Below are 18,182 nucleotides of genomic sequence, written 5' to 3'. Positions count from 1 at the left end.
GTTCTGGAGTTTGCCCCTGTTCCAGTGCAGTCTGGATCAGTCCATGGCAAATGGTGTGGCTGTGTTTCCACCCCTGGGGCAGTCAGTTCCAAGTGAACTGGACACCCCTCCAAGTAAAAGCAAACTGTGGCCTGCACTCTGCTGCCAAAGGAATTGAGAAAAATGCATTGGCAATATCAGTCATGGCATACCACTTGGCTGCCTTTGACTCTAGTTCATACTGAAGTTCTAGCATGTCCAGTACGGCAGCACTCAATGGTGGTGTGACTTCATTCAGGCCACAATAGTCTACTGTTAGTCTCCATTCTCCATTAGACTTTCGCACTGGCCATATGGGGCTATTGAAGGGTGAGTGGGTCCTGCTGATCACCCCCTGACTCTCCAGTCTACGGATCAACTGATGGATGGGAATCAGGGAGTCTCGGTTGGTGCGATATTGCCGCCGGTGCACTGTTGTGGTCGCAATTGGCACTTGTTGTTCTTCAACTTTCAGCAACCCCACAGCAGAGGGATCTTCTGAGAGACCAGGCAAGGTGGACAGCTGCTCAATTTCCTCAGTCTCCAAAGCAGCAATACCAAAAGCCCACCGGTACCCTTTTGGGTCTTTGAAGTAGCCTCTCTTGAGGTAATCTATGCCGAGAATGCATGGAGCCTCTGGACGACTCACAATAGGGTGCTTTTGCCATTCCCTCCGAGTCAGGCTGATTTCAGCCTCCAGCACAGTCAACTCTTGGGATCCTCCTGTCACTCCAGAAATATAGATGGGTTCCACCCCTTGACAGCTTGATGGCATCAGGGTACACTGTGCACCGGTATCTGCTAGAGCCTTATACTTCTGTGGGACTGATGTGCCAGGCCATCTGATCCACACAGTCCAATAAATCCGATTGTCCCCTACCTCCACCTGGCCGGAGGCAGGGCCCCTCTAATGGTCGTCACAGCATTGGACACTTAAGTCGTGTTGAAAGGGATTATTCTTCATTATCACAGGAGCTGGAGTAAAATCAGCTCTTCCACTCCATCTGGGAAACTGCTCACCAGAGACTGAAGCCGTAGCTCTCATGGGACGATCAGTCTTGGCCCTTGCTCCCCTCTTCAGTTCACTCACCCGTTCCTCCAAAGCTGAAGTAGGTTTTCCATCCCACTTTGTCATGTCTTCTCCGTGATCCAGCAGGTAAAACCATAGGGTACCCTGTGGCGTATACCTTCTGTATCTCCTCTCTTGAACAATAGGACGCCTTTTGTTAATAGCTGAGACGTGTGTTGGTACACGTGAAGAGCTGGATAAATCAGATACATCGTCCCTCAATTTGTCGAGGTCCTGGGACAGTTTTTTCACAGCTGAGATGATGGAAGGGGTGAGATTGTCTTCGAACTCTCGGAGTTTATGAACCATTTCATCCACTGTTAGTGGTACTATGTAATTCCAGGTCACTGTTGCCAATGAATGGGCATATGATGACGGTGCATTCCGTGTAAGTTTTCGCCACATGGATCGTGTACATTCAACTTCATCTGGATCTATAGGTGTATCCCCGTTATTCGGCTTGATGTGATAGATCATCTCTACGATGGCTGATTCCCTCAGAGACTGGATGCCTTTGTGTATAGTAGTCCACTTGGCCGAACGACTCGTAACATCGTCCGTGTACGGAAACCTTTCTTTCACAGGTGCCAAGAGCCTCCTCCAAAGGCTGAGGGACTTTTTCTCTCTTGCAATTGCTTTGTCAATTCCCCCTTCTCTAGCAAGTGATCCCAGCTGCTTGGCTTCTGTACCTTCTAGTTCGTGACCATCGGCCCCATTGTCCCAGCATCGGAGTAACCAGGTGATGATGTGCTCCCCTGGTTGACGGGTAAAATCTTTTCGCATATTCTGCAGCTCGGTTGAGGTCCGAGGTCGAGAAGTTACCTCTTCTTCTTCTTCTTCATCATGTGATGATGACTCCTGATCAGATTCTGGACCGGGTGGTGAATTCATTGGTTCTTCATCTCGCTTCACTCTTTTGCCTCCTTTTTGCTTGTTCTCTTGCGTACAGGGGCAACTGATATTGGTATGAATTGGTCCTCTGGTTTGGCTGCAGTGATTATCACTGTGGTTTGAATAGCGCCTGTACTTGTTGCTGGGGGGGGTGTAGCTACTGTGCTTGGAGCTGGGGTAACCGCGCTGTCTGTTGCAGTTGAAGTTTGAGCAGCTGCTGTACTTGCCCCTGGGGTAGCTGCGCTGTTCATTGCAGCCAAAGTTTGAGTAGCGACTGTCGCTTTGCCCTCAGATCCGCCGACATTCTTTTCCTTTTGAAGGTGCTGGATAGTGTTGAACAAGGCCCTGTAAGCATAGGCCAAGCCCTAGCACGTTGCCGTGATTTGTCCATCTCTGGTATGGCCAGAATGACCACACACCTCATTTAAGTGTTTTACTAATTCTTCTGGATTTTGCAGTTGTTCGGTAGTGAAATTCCAAAGTACTGGAGGGGCCCACTGACCTAGATACTTGCCCATACTATCCCACACACCCTGCCACTCATGTCTGTCCAGCTTCAGGGAAAATCTCTCGGTCCTCCTACATTGTCGTTTGACCCCAGACAAGACCCAAACCTGACTCTGCTTAACTCTTGAAATCAGTAGTGGGCAAAACACACTCTGTATGCGTGTTAGCATGGTGATTCCCATCACCCTCAGCAAACAAGTCTCAACAGCATTAAAAGGCCATTCAAAAAATTCAAAACTCTCAAATGCAAATGGTCTGGGGGGACGACTAGGAGGGTAAAAGGATGTCTCCTTCACAGGTTGAGCACCTGAGAAGGAGAAAAAAAGATGTGTAATTGCTAAGCACCTCCATCATATACCTCCCAAAGTATAAAGGTGGTGACCACACTGGGAACATAAGCCAGATCAGTTTCATGATCAATGATTCTATTGTATTACAAGTCATTACCATAAAGTACAATGGGATAAAAACCTTAGCCCAAGCCCCACACTTGAAAAACACTAATACAGCAAATACCGGATGGACGTAAGATATGATATACTGAAACTGTGAGATCGAGAGGAAAAACCTTGAGAGCCAATAAATCAGCATTGTGACGAGTGACTATCACCCCACGTTGGGTGCCAAAAAGAACTGTCGTGGTTTAAACCCAGTCAGGTAACTTGTTCACTCACTCCTAGTGAGTGGTGCCGAGCTGACAACAATCCAACAATCGAGGTCCGTGTCCGTCTCCCCCCCCCCCCCCCCCCCCCGCACCGGGGCTCTCCCCTTCCCCGCTCCCGGAGGAACGGGAAGGAGGATCGAGAGAGTGCAACAAGAACAGTCCAGCAACAAATCACCACCGCTACTATCAGCTAAAACAATGATAAGGGAAAATAACAAGGGAAGAGAATAGGATACCACCGGCCAAGAAAGCGAGTTCCACCCGGAAGCCCCTTTCCTTCCGGGTAACTCCCAGTTACCCCCCCACCCCGGGCATGACGTGCTGTGGTATGGAATACCTCCCCGGCCAGCCCGGGTCAGGCGCCCCGTCTCTGCTTCCTCACAGCTTCCCCTCCTCCCTGGCAGAGCATGAGCCTCACAGAGTCCTTGGTCAGGGTAAACATCACTTAGCAACAACCGAAAACATCGGCTTCACCAACACTGTTCTCAAGCTAGAAGTCAAAACACAGCACTGCACCAGTTAACACAAAGGAAAAACATGACTGCTACTGCTGAACCCAGGACAACAGGGTTCTTGTGCCACGTTCTGTATGTGGGACTGTAGTGGGAGTAATGATTGTCTGGATTTTGTGCTTCAAATATTGTAGTTGTGTGGAGTGTGCTTGTGGGATCCCATATGTGTGTGTGTGTGTGTGTTGAGGGCAGAGAGTGTTCTGTGTATTTTTTGTTGTTGGGTTCATGTAAAAGTTTTTAACTGGTAGCAGTTTAACAATTCGGGCAAGAAAGGGTTAATGCAAAAGTGCGGTTGCCGGCAGGTATTTATGGTTGCTGATAAAGCAGGCAGGCAGCTGTAGCTGCTTCTGAGCAGGCAGGCTTTTATAGGTGGTGCCAAGCAGGCGAGCGTTTGTAGCTGTGCAAAGCAGGGTGAGCGACTTTTTGGAAAAAAAAAAAAAAATACAACAAAAAAACAAACAAACAAACAAAAAAACAAAAAAAAAGATTCAGCTCCCAGTGGTCCACCGGCGGAATGGCCAGGATGGACGCCAGAGCCGAGGAGTGAAGAAAAAAACAAAAAAAAAAACAAAAAAAAAACCAACAAACAAACCAACAAAAAACAAAACAAAACAAAACTCAACCTCTCAATCTATCAAGGTATTGAGGCAGTTTGTAGAGACACCACAGACAAAGCCTAAAGAGCACCTGCAACACAGTGGGTGCATGGTAGGAGTCTTGCTTAGTATATTTAAGGTAATCTGGGGGTGAATCCAAGACTTGGAGGAATGGAGGAATAGAGGAATGGATAGATCGGTTGAAATAAGAACTGTTAACTAAAAAAGCGAGAGGGGTAGTGCAACCACAAGCTTTATGAGCCGTCACCTAAGCAGCATCAGGGTGGCAGAAAAAAAAAAAAAAAGAGGCAAGAGGCAATGATGCAGCAAACTCCATGACTGTTAACAATGTGCAGTTTAACCTGTCTGCTTCTCAAGAACTGATAACCTGGAGGAGGGGGTATATTTGTGTCCTCCTGCCTACAGGTCCATGGCGACTGCCTGCAAATTTGTCAAGCCATGCCATGAGCTGGACAGACGAATGGAAAAACCTGATGCCTCAGCTACAGGAGCTGACCGTGAATACCCCAAGCAGAATGAGATAGAGGAAGAGAAAAACGAATGATTGCAAAACATCACTTGGGGGCAACTGAAAAGTAACATCCTGAATATGTGTGCTTGTAAAGTAGCTATTATTAGAGGCTGTGATTTTGTATATAAAACCACCTGTATTTACTAGCCAGTTGCTAATAAGGAACTACACCTTGTGTTGCATGGATTTGTCACTTGTAAAAGAGATGTTAGAGTATGGAAATTTGCAGTAGCTGCTAGAAAATGCTAAGGCAAAAGCTGGAAAGATTCTAATACAATGGTAGTGTTATAAAGCAGGTGATGGAACAAATTTAAGAGGGGGGGGAGAATTCCACTGGTAAGAAATTTCTTTGGCTAGTCCTTCACTGCCATCAGCATCTTTGACATGCTGCTGCACCCTGTAATAGTTACTCTGCCTCCCCCACATCGTATGAGGCTTGGGCTTTTATACTGACCAAAATGCACACTCATTCCGACACAGGTGGCCAGCCTGTGCTGGAAGAAGTGGCCAGCAGTATCTACAGAGATCTCCAAGGGTTGATAGAAACCTGGACATACTTATATTTACCAACTTCTAGTACATGAGTATCACAGAGAAACTCTATGGGCTCCCCCTGTCAACTGCAAGAAAAAATCATAACATATACAGCTTGAGTATAAGAGGATTTTAACGCATAGGTGGTCACTGTTTGTCAGGCCTCCTGAACTATTTTGAGATGAAGAGCTTCCCACTCTTTAGCCCCCTGCTGTGTAGTAAACACAGGATATGCAGAGATGCCCATTGCAGAAAATTCCCCAGTAATGACCACATATTTGGTTACCCATTGTTACAACTGAACGTCTCCAGGGCCAGTAAGTCTCAGCAGACCCACCCGGGAGATAAAGAGTCAGGGTCTGGAAGCAGAGGATATAAATCTGGCTCGGATTCAGGGGATTCGGGGGCTGATCCTGCGCTGAACTCGGGGTATCCGTTGCTCGCAGCTGTGTCTTTCTTATCATATGTATCTCGTTCGGTACGTAGCCATCTGCAGACCTGGCTCCTCCATAACTGAGTTAAAAATTTTTTCACTCTAGGGCATAGTGGGCTGGAGAGGCTCGCGGTTCCTTTAAATCTCCTGCTCACGCATGATCCCTATTTTCTACTGCGTGCTTCACAGTGGCGCCGCAATCGATCCGGCGCCGAGGCACCGCCCTCTTTCTTTCGGATTCCTCGACATTTATCATGCGTATCCCTTCTAATATACTTTCTCTGTCCTTTTCAAAGTCCCTACTTTCGGAACTGGGGTGGTGGGGGAGCAGGGGGGGTTACACCTCCTCCGCGGCACCTTCTGATGGAGGGGGAGAAAAGGAAGGGGGGGGGGTGCGAAACCCTGTGCTCCCGCGAGTTGGGGGGAACGAGTTGTAATCCTGCCCCGGTTTCAACCGACCAGGGACGTCTGTTCCTATTTTCTCCGTTGCTACTGCGGCAGTTTTCTTTTCTTCCTTGTATCTTCTTATACAGTTAATTACTTCCCTCCGTGGTTTACTGAGTTTCTTTGCCTTTTTATAATCATTAAGCACTGAGTCAAATAGTTCATCACCAAACTTTCGCCACTCACTCTTCTCAAATATTGTATTAGGATCTGAAAAAAAAAATCTGCCTTCCCTACAGCCAGTAGACCTGCTAGCTGCTTTAGAGTCTCAAGCTCAATTCCCCACTTTTATAAAAAGCACTGCAAAAAGTTCAGGGCTCAGTTCCCTGCTTTTATAAAAAGCACTGTAATAAGTCCAGGGCTACCTCTCGGTCCATTTTCATGGCCAGCCTTTTCCGGATCGTCTTCTTCTGGGTCGTCCTGTAACCTCGGTCTCCGGATCGGCCTCCTGATGCAGCAGTGTCTGGTTCGCCCCAGCGGCGGATTTCTTTCGGTTAGTCCAAGCACCCGGGTCCGTCACGCCACCGCAGCAGCATTGCCCGCGCTTCCCGGCCGCTGCCGCCGGCGCCGCTCACTCGCCGTTCCGGGTCCCCGTCGACCGGGGCCCTGTATCCCGGGTCCCCGCTAGTCGGGGCCCTGTATCCCTGGTCCCCGCTAGTCGGGGCCCTGTAATCCGGTTCCCCACTAGTCGGGGCCCTGTAATCCGGGTCCCCGCTAGTCGGAGCCCTGTAATCCTGGTCCCCGCTAGTCGGAGCCCTGTAATCCGGGTCCCCAGCGACCAGGGCCCTGTAGTCCGCGTCCCTGTTCGGGCGCCATTTGTGAGTGGCGAGGAGAAGCAGACAGGCCAACCCAATATGGGTGATAAGCAACTTCTACTCTATTTGTGACGCAGTTCACACATATATAGGAGTGGTATTCAGCCACTCCTTCTTGGCACAACAGCATTGGTTAGCCCCCCACAGCTTCCTCCACATTCTCCTCCCAGGTCCGGTCTCCGGCCACCTGTGGGGGCCACCCCCTGCCTTGCTTGCACAGTCCTCCAGAACTCTATGGTTCTGCTCTTAGAGTCATTCTGCAACAGCTGCCAAGCAGCAAGGAAAGGCATGTCTGCTTCTTAGAAACTGCATGGTAGCAAAGATCATCAAGATCGGCCCTTAGGTATAGTCACTTGAGACTCCAAAACCAATTACAGGTTAGGAGTAACTCTACATTCATCAATGGTATTTTATTATTTATTTTTGCTCGTTCCTATGTAAGTAAAGGAGAAATATTAAAAAATATTTGTGATTTTTCTCAGCAGCATTTTGACATGGAAATTTCTCTATTATGCAGTAATTATGGTTCTTTCCTAATTGTGTCTTTCATCCCTACAGCCTGAAGCATGGTAGGAGCATAAAAGGATGATGTGTGCATCAATAGTCTCTCTCATTCTACATATAGGGAAACTAAGGACTGCTTCCCCCATGTGTGGTGACCTTCCAAAGCAATAATGTGAGTTGGTGGCATTCTCCTTTAGAGATTAATCTTAATTTTCTGACAAGACTTGTGCTTAAAAACTGGCCCATTATCTCAGGGTAAAATCTGCCAACTAAAAATTATCCACATGGATCATTGAAAATCCCAGCTTGTTTTATGCAGCCAGAAATTTAACTCAATTAGCGTGTCTAATCAAAGATGCAATCTTCGCTAACTGAATCTGAGATATTTTATTTCAATTGTATTTCTGCTGTCTTCCATGCCTTGCTGTCTTGATTGTGCAAGGACTGTATCAAGTGTACCAGTGTTCTCTCTTGAGATGTCAACAACCCACACATCACTGGCTGTAAAAAGAAAGGCAGATGCACAGAGTCTCCCAAAATAAAAAGGAACACAAGAATCTTGCTCTGGAATTGGGTGCTGGAGATGGGTCTCATGTTTTCTGACCACTCAGGCAGTAGGAGAGACAAAGGCAAGCAAAACTAAGGTTTTTGGCTTTGTGCAAGAGGGAAGGAAGTCTAATAAATGAGGGTGCTTCTGATGGCTAATCTGCAAACACAGAAACAAGAGTGTGATTTCACAGTATAAAATGTCATTGAGAAAATGAAAACTCCCCCAAAATCACTACTTTCAAGTGGGCCATGTGCAAGCCAACCAAATAAAAAATAAAGTACTGGCAGGGGCTTGTTCATACTCATACACTTTTACTGTGAGATCTTGAGAAGAACAAACTAATATATTTGAACAGTCAACCCTAATACTTATATTCTGCAAACACTTGATAGATCATCAGTGAAGAATTTTAAAAAGCTATTTTTGGAGAGGGGAGAAAGGAGGACTGCATTTTCCATTAAAAATGGCTTAAAAAGGAGAACAGACAAGCTCCTGTTGTGTTGGGTTTTTTTGTCCCTTCATACTTCAAGTCAAATCCATTATCACTGGGCAGTGCTTGGGAAAGGAATGTGGTCGTTAAAATCATATAAACTCAAGCCATCATAAAATGTCTGTTGAATTGATTGGAATATGAAACAAAAAAGTATTGGAAGTAACATGACCTCATTTCAATAATAAGTTTAGAGGGTGTTTTTTTGTTGTTGTTGTTGCTTTAAAAATCTTATGTCTGGGAAAGAGTATAAATATATTTTGTACAAGGCTACTAATCTTAGTTTTCCAATTTTTTACTTGTTTGTTTGGAGAGTCATTTTTCTGCTACATTTTGTTTTTTTTTCTTTGTAACCGGTTGATTGTACTCCACAACTGGAGGGGAAAAAAAAATAAAAATCCAAGTACCAGCTGCAAATTAAATCAACTCTCAGCTATTTTCAAAACATCAGTAATGTAACTGCTGATTTTGAAGAATCTGGAAATATTTCCAACTATCAGAATTGGCTCTTAGCGCACTGAGACACAGAAATTTACAAGTAAGGCCGTGCAGATACTTGGGCTTTTGATTCAGTTTAAGTAATGACAATAAGGTGAAGCCAAAATGCTCCAAGAATACAAATGAGATATAAACTTTGTGAGAAGAAATCAGACTTTTTCATCAGACCAACTAATACACTTGGAAAAACAGGGAGGGACCTGAAGAAAGGGTTATAGCTTTAAGCACATATACTGACCTACCAAAGTAAAACAGAGCTCTCACTAACCATAAGTTAACCAGGATAACCAACTCTTAAGTGTTTGCAGATTTAGGGTTTCATTTTAAATTGCTAGGCTTTAAAACTGTTGATCACATTTTATTTTCTTTTTAAACTTGAATACATTTTAGTATGTGTGTTCAGCTCTGACAATGAGTTTTCTGATTGGTTTGAAGGTTAAGTGAAAGAAGCATTACCAAAGTTTTTGTGTTGTTTGCTGACTCTGCTTTTTAGAGTGATACTGTTTTTCACAGGGTTTGCACTCTAAAATCTCTTTCAAACAAGAACTATGCTGACAAAATAGGCGATAAATTGAAAAAACCTCATTCTCATTTGTTCCAAAGAGATTTAACTTTCATTTTTGTCAAATATGATCTGGGTGATATGAGGAAGCAAGACTGCAATTTTGTAAATCAGAGAGTAATAAGGGTAAAGGGGGATTTGTTTATTTGGTATGTTATTGTTTTTTTTTTAATTATCTGGAGGCATATTCTTAATTAGGCAAATCAAAATTTGTACAATTGCTAGTTAGAATAGTGAAACTGGTGAAGGGCAACCACTGTACGAGTGCCATTGAAACAAACCAGAAAAATATAATAAAGAAAACCCAAGAAAACAAAAAACAGAAGGGAAAGGAAAGAAAACAAAAATAAATAAATAAATAAATAAGTAAATAAATAAATAAATAAAAGCTTTTCACTACAGGTAGACACATTTCATGCATTTGACCTTTCATTTCATTAATGTTGTGGTAATTGAACACACCCCAATTCAAAGAAATGTGGGGGGGGGAGAAAGAAAAAAAGAAAGGGAAAGCAAGGTTTGCTTGGCAAAGCATCCAGTGTTTTTCATGGGTCCTTACTCATGTCAAAATACTAACAAGTTTGCAAGTTACCATGTAAATTTTTACAACTTTTTCTTCCTTTGAGTATTCTAAAGCAGTATCCCCTTCAGATGCCACTAGCACAGATACTCTAGGTTAAAAAGCGAGTTCTTTCTAAAATCCTGTATAAGTAAATGCATGCAGCACTGATGATTTCAATGGAGTAGACCACACATAAGACTAGAATTTGGCCCACAGAGTTAAACATTTAAAAAAAAAAAAAAGTATTACTAACAAACATGACTAAGTAGATTTAAAGAGCAGTTTCATGATTCTGTACAAGTTTTTTGTGAAATGGTCTAAAAGGTCTAAAACTTACCACGTAAGTCAGGTCTCTTGATATATCCACTAATTGCTGTGCGACTTGCAAGTCCATTAAAGGCTGCTAAGCCATCATAGCTATTTACTCTTAGGACTGACATGTTCATCTGCTTCTCCAGGACCTGTGTATCCTCAAATTGTTCAGGTTTCATCACTCCTTGTGCAGTCTCATAGGAGGATAGAAGATTCTGACTGTGCCACTACTTTTCTGACTCTTGCTGCAGTGGTGATACAAGCCCTTGTGTTGGTTGTGAGGTGACTGCGCTTTGTATGTTGTTGCTTCCTTCACTGTTCCTTCCTTCATTTCCTTTATTTGGGGCAGACAACTGCTTATTCATAATATCTGGTTCTGTGTCAATGTCCTCATCTTCAATGTTTTCTTCCTTGGAAGATTCCATGTCCTCAGATGAAACTATATCAGAAAGGTCATCAGTAGCACCTTTATTTAGAGTCAGAGAGCAGAATATTTGCATCATCTTCAGACTGTGTTTTTATTTCAGATTCATTACTGGTGCAAGATTTTTTTGTTCCCATGCCAATAACACCAGGATGAACACCAAACTGCTTAGAGAAGTCTGTTGTAAAATTACAAAAAGTGGACTCTATGTGGCTGGGCCAAGGAGTGTTCTTTTGCTCTCCCAGGGTTTCTTTATTTTGTCCTTGGATAATTTTCTTAGAAGCTGAGTTCATCTGGCTCAGCATGTTTGAAACTACAGCTTCCTTGCTGGACTGCACAGAAGAGGGGAGCAAGCTCACTTTATTAACTGGGGCTGAAGCTTCTCTAGATTGGTCTTTGGTTTTCCCTATGATATTGTCTTTACGTTTAGCCTTGCCCAAGTGATTGGCCTGGAGGTGCAGAGCCATTAGTTCCATAGATGAAGTTGTAAAAGAACAAAATAAGCAGCCATTCCAAGCAATATTGTCTTGCACAGTGACTGATGAACTGGGGAGGGAGGCTGCATCTGGCCTTATGGATAAGTCAAGAGGTCTGTATTGTAATTTTTCTGTTTTTTCGCTGTAGGGACTTGATATTTATCTTTTCCTCACCACCATCTGAGCCCAGAGCTTTTGCTGAAAGTTGATCTGAGAGAGCTTTATCCTTCATTTCTTTTTCTTTCTTCAAAGAACTTAGGACAAAGCTGTCCATGAAAGTTCGCAAAGATCCTTGAAAGTTCACACCATTCCCAAACATGTTCTGGTAAGCATGGTGAAGTTCAGAGAAGTACATTCCTTTGGAAGATATGTCTGAACCCTTCATATTTTCTGAAGATACTTCAGGTGACATGACAGCTGCTTGTCCTTGCTGATCTCCAGAAGACAGCAATCCTGATGTCCACTGCTGCGAGACCATGCTACTTCGTAAATCGATACCAGGAAGCCCCTTGAAGGCTCCTCTCAATATATCTGGTCTAATAAAGACAGAACTTTTACTTGATGTCTCATCTTTGTGTTCTTAACTTGCAATCTGCCCAGAGAGTGGTCCTGTTCCATTCTGTCACCCACAATCGTGCCGTTTCAAGTGGTATTTGAGGGATGCAGATTGAGTACCAGCATAATCACAATGTGGACACTTGTAAGGCTTCTCACCTATACATACAGATAATGAGAAAAATATAAAGAAAGATAGTTAACTGTACTTTGGTGTATGGAAGACTGAAAAAAAAAACCCAACACATTAGATGCTTGAAAACAAGAAGATCTTAGAGCTAATAATTCATTTTTAAAAAAGAAATGCCTTTAATTGAAGCCTAACTCATAAACTGAATATTTCCAAAATGGGTTTCCAGAATGTAGGGCTATTCAAGGATGATATGGTATTTACACACAATTAGCCATCCTTTTCTTAATCTAACATGTAGAAAACTGTTGTAGAACTAAAAGCTATGATTGTGAAAATTAAGCATAACAATTTAAAGCACAGTAATCATTAAAAGTATAATTTAAAAAAAAAGAGACAAAGAATGCAACAAATGGATGGTTGTAATATTTTGAATATGCAACTGCTCTAAAATTTGTTTAAATTATACACATGGAAACCATTTTTAAACCTAAGAAATTCATGTCACTGTTATGCAAGACTAAAATGAATCATTTAAGTTTTGCTCTGCAGTAAATCATGGATATAATTAGCAAATGGCATTCTGCACAAGTAATTTATCATTATTTGGAAGGCACCATTTCAGAAGGATTCAAAGATCTGCAGACCTACTGCATTGTTTCTAAATAAAGAACTATAAATACAGATTCGATAAAATATTAATGTCATTACACTACATTATGATTTCAGCATGTAAGAACATATAGTTAAAATAAAAAGTAGTCAAAATAAAAAAGAAATTGAGTAATAAAAAGTGCAAAATATATTAAGTTTCTGTATTTGAAATTAGCATTATCTACTGGGTTTTGCAGTCCTTTACATTTGTACTAATGGCATTTCTAATGTTTGAGTAGTAAAATGTGCAATTTACCTACCCGAAGTGCTTTTCTAGGATTAGCTTGAATAGAGTTTTTAAACATTTAAGGTGATTTCCATTAATTAAAGATATCTTTGAATCCCACTCTAAACTTTCAGTGTTCTTTGTATACTTTAAAAGAGGTAGAAGATATATACATATAATAAATACTCACATACAATCATAAAGACATATCCAAAAGAATGTACATCTAAGCAAATGCAGAGTTTCTTTTAAAGGAAGAAGTATGGAAATCTTCACTAAAAGTGACAATATTCTGAAAGACCCGTGGGCTGTCAATATTTGTAATTATTTCTATGAGGGATCTCAACAAGAAGAATTTCTTTTCTCTACCTAGCTTTTTCCCTATGTGATCCAAAAGAGAAAGGCAAGCCTTCTCCAAAAGGTATAATGGAAATAATTGTTTTGAAAACTTCCTCCACAGCAAAAATGTTATATAATAATATGTAATTCACCAAACCAGCTGGAAAGTTACCCTTTTTCAAATAGCCTCAAAATCTGCTTAAAACAAAATTGAAAGGTTTTCAAACTTCTGTTATTTAAGCTACAGGTTCAATTGAAAGGCTGGTGAATACTTGAGAAGCTGCTCCTCTCACTGATAGCAGGAATTTATTCATGAGATGTAAAATCAGAACAGTCATAGAATCATAGAATGGTTTGGGTTGTAAAGGACCCTAAACATCATTTAATTCCACCCCCCTGCCACAAGCAGGGATACATTCCACTAGACCAGGTTGTTCAAATGACTGCATAGCACTCCGTGAGCAGGCTTGCTAACCAGGAACATGGCTGGATACTTTCTGTGATTCAGAAGTAAATTACAAGCAGTGGAAATTCTAAATCTATAATGTAATCCTAAAGCTAAACAGTGAGACATGAGAGCTTTAAATCAACAGTGTTAATCAACCTTTTTAGAAAAGTTCAGCACCTCAAACAAGAGGTGTTCAGCAGAGGAAGAGTAATAATTAGCATGGTTCATGCTTTAGGCCGGGGTCCACACAGCTTAACAGAACAAATCAGGTTCAAACATTTCAGTGCAACTTCTGAGTCTTCCACAATCACCTCATTAAGTTCTGGTGCTCCACCAAAAAGAAGTAGGGGCTGCATTTCAGTGGGAGCAGTACAAAAACAAATAGTTCCTACTGATGTGCAAGAATCACTACAGTGAGACGGATCACTCCTGCCTAGGATTCCCTGGTGTCAGGTGGGAGCCTGAGCACACCCACCCACTGCAGGGGTTGCAGAGCCAGGACAAGGGGACGGAGGACACTAGCTGCCTATTTGTTTGAAAGGCTGCTGGGGAGGGTGCAAACTCTGACAGCTGTTCTGCAAGACAAAACATGGGAAAATATTAAAGCTGCTCTTATAGCAGACACATACTGCCATAGTTTTGAGCTGGTTTCTGTTATTCGGATGTTTGTCCCTCCAGTCACTAGTGAACTCTGCAGGGATGAAGAGAAGTTTGCAATACAGGCTGCACTGATGCTGATAAAAACCTACGTGAACTGAGCAAAGCAGCAAGTAGAGGTAAACATGGGTATAAGTTACTTAAAATATGCTGGCTAGAGGAAACACACTGGCAAATGCTCTGACAACACCACCCAAGTCTTGGAAGGCAGATGCAGGGACTGTGAGAATGAAGACCTTAGGACCAATGTAAGAGAGGATCAGGTTTGAGATCATCTTAAGAACCTGAATGCACACAAGTACAGGGGCCTGATGAAATCCATCTGCAGGTCCTGAAAGAGTTGGTGAATGAAGTTGCTAAGCCAACATATTTGAAAAATCATAGCAGTCAGGTGAAGATCCCGATGACTGGAAAAAGGGAAATATAATCCCCATTTTCAAGAAGGGGAAACTGGAAGACCCAGGGAATCACAGATCAGTCAGTCTGGATGGAAGTAAGATACCATATACTGAAACTGTGAGATCAAGAGGAACAACCTTGAGAGACAATAAATCAGCATTGTGACAAGTGACTATTAATCCGGTCAGATCTGTTGCTACCTCAACCCCTCGTGCCCCACGTTGGGCGCCAAAAGAACTGTCGTGGTTTAAACCCAGTCAGGCAACTTGTTCACTCACTCCCAGTGAGTGGTGCTGGGCTGACAGCAATCAAGGCCCCCCCCCCCCCCCCGGGGCTCTCCCCTTTAGGAACAGGGAGGAGGATCAAAAGAGTGCAACTCCCACGGGTTGAGACAAGAACAGTCCAGCAACCAATGTACAACACAAATCACCACCGCTACTACCAACGACAACAATGATAAGAGAAAATAACAAGGGAAGAGAATACAATACCACCGGCCAAGAAACGAGTCCCACCTGGAAGCCCGTGTCCTTCCAGGTAACTCCCAGTTACCCCCCCACCCCGGGCATGACGTGCTGTGGTATGGAAGCTGTCTCATGTTCAGTTTCTCATCAACCAACACCCCCAAGTCCTTCTCCACAGGGCTGCTCTGAATCTCATCTTTGCCCAACCTGTAGCTGTGCCTGGGATTCCTCCGACCCAGGTGTAGGACCTTGCACTTGGCTTGGTTGAACTTCATGAGGTTGGCATTGGCACACCTCTCAAGCATGTCAAGGTCACTCTGGATGGCATCTCTTCCCTCCAGCCTATCAACTGAACCACAGAACATAGTGTTGCTGTCAAAATTGCCGATGGTGCACTCAGTCCCTCTATCCATGTTGCCAACAAAGATGTTGAACAAGATCGGTCCCAACATTGATCCCTGAGGGGCACCTGTTGTTTCACATCTCCAGTTAGACATTGAGCCATTGACTGCAACACTTTGCGAGTCGCCATCCATCCAATTCTTTATCCACCTTGTGGTCTGTCTATCAAATTGATGTCTCTCTAGTTTAGAGACAAGGATGTCTTGCAGGACAGTGTGTTTTGTGCAAATCCAGGTAGATAACATCAAATGCTTTGCCCCTATCCATCAGTTCCATAGCCCCAACATAGAAGGCCACCAAATTGATTAGACAGGATTTCACCTGAGTGAAGTCATGTTGGTTGTCACTAGCTACCTTGTTTTTCATGTGCCTTCACATGATTTCTAGGAGAATCTGCTCCAGGATTTTGCCAGGCACAGAGGTGAGACTGACATCTCTGTAGTTCCCTGGGTCTTCCAGTTTCACCTTCTTGAAAATAGAGGTTATATTTCCCTTTTTCCGATCACTGGTGTCGTAGTTTAAACCCAGTCAGCCACACAGTTTCTACCCCCCCCCCCCCTTTCTTTCCTTTCCCCCTCTCTTCCTCGAGAGAATGTAATTCCCACGGGTTGAGATAAGAACAGTCCAGTAACTAATGTATAACACAAATCACTACTGCTACATCAATCATAATAATGATAAGAGAAATAACAGGGAAGAGAATACGATACCACCTGCCGAAAGGAGCCCAACCGAGAAGAGAGTGCCTTTCCAGGTAACTCCCAGTTACCTTCCAGTCATGACGTGTGGTATGGAATATCTTTTTGGCTAGTTTGGGTCAGGCGTCCTGTCTCTGCTTCCTCCCTGCTTCCCCTCCTCCCTGGCAGAGCATGAGACTCACAAAGTGGTGTTATCAGAGCTGTTCCCAGGCCGAAAGTCAAAAACACCTCTGCACCATCTACCAAGAAGGAGAAAAAAATGACTGCTACTGCTAAACCCAGGACAGTATCATGCTCAATTTCCACATTTTCAATATGCCACTGCTCTTACATATATACATCCACATGCATACACAGACAGAAAGAGATCATTTCTTAGTGCATGGACCAATCCCTATAATGCTGCTGAGTCCATTCGGTCCATGATCTCAGGTTCCATCCCTTGTTACAGTCTTTCAGGGCAGGAAAGGCTGTGTGCTGCGTTGGATCATTGCCTGCAGAAGCTGATCGTTCCTTTACCGCAGAACTCGTCTGGATCTATCAAATTCATTCTCTGCTGGGATGATGGTCGGAGGGAAGTCAGGGCCAGTCGCTGGTGACCTGAAGACATCTAGTTGATGGGCTTTAGAAGTGCTACATAGCAGGCAACAGCATACAGCTCAGTTCATTGGCTGTTTTCCCCTAAAATCAAATCCCCTTGAGGTATACATCGGACACCCCCACCTTCCCGCATTACCCACCAAGTATATCCGGGTCCCTGAGCAAAAGCAATCCATTGACTGGGCTTGCCTTTACCTGAAGCAGGAATAACCCAAACTATCTTCCCCAGGAATTTTTTTTAGTGCACCATAGGAACTTTATCCCCCTCTACAATATGTAAAAGTTCTGATTGGGCTGGGCCAGCCCTGTTGGCAGATCCCCTAGTATTGACCAACCAGGTGGCTTTTGGTAAATGTGTATCCCAGTGTTTGAAAGTCCCACGGAACATTGCTGTAGTTTAGTATTTAACAGCGTAGTGTACCTCAAAACAGCCCATTGTACCGTTCGATTTTCCTAGAGGCTGGTGCATGGCAGGGGATGTGATATACCCACTCAAAGCCACATTCTTTGGCCCAAGTGTCTATAAGGTTATTCTGGAAATAAGTCCCAGTGTCTGACTCAAATCTCTCTGCGGTGCCGTGTCGCCACAAAATCTGTTTCTCAAGGCCCTGGATAGTGTTCTGGGCAGTGGCGTGGGGCAGAGCATATGTTTCCAGCCATCTGGTGGTTGCTTCCACCATGGTAAGCACATGGCGCTTGCCTTGGTGGGTTGGTGGCAGTGTGATATAATCAGTCTGCCAGACATCCCCATATTTATTCTTCAGCCATCGTCCTCCATACCAAAGAGGCTTTAGCTGTTTGGCTTTTTTAATTTCAGCACATTTCACACTCATGAATAAACTGGGCTATGGTGTCCATTATTAAGTACACCCCTCGATCACAGGCTTATCTATATGTTGCATCTTTGCCCTGATGGCCTGAAGTGTCATGGGCCCACCGGGCCAAAAATAGTTCACCTTTATGTTGCCAATCGAAGTCCATCTGAGCCACTTCAATCTTAGCAGCTTTATCCACTTGGTGGTTGTTCTGGTGTTCCTCAGTGGCCCGACTCTTGGGTACATGTGCATCTACATGGCGTACCTTCACCACCATGTGCTGCACCTGGGCAGCGATATCTTGCCACAGTGCAGCACTGCAGATGGGTTTACCTCTGCGTTGCCAGCTGCACTGCTTCCATTGCTTCAACCACCCCCACAGGGCATTTGCCACCATCCATG

The sequence above is a fragment of the Pezoporus flaviventris genome, unplaced genomic scaffold (genome assembly GCF_033815535.1).
Source record: "Pezoporus flaviventris isolate CSIRO_AGI_PZ_B2104156 unplaced genomic scaffold, CSIRO_AGI_Pfla_v1 ptg000146l, whole genome shotgun sequence".
NCBI classification, from domain to species: domain Eukaryota; kingdom Metazoa; phylum Chordata; class Aves; order Psittaciformes; family Psittacidae; genus Pezoporus; species Pezoporus flaviventris.
The sequence above is the reverse complement of the archived record's forward strand: the minus strand, read 5'-3'. Positions refer to the sequence as shown.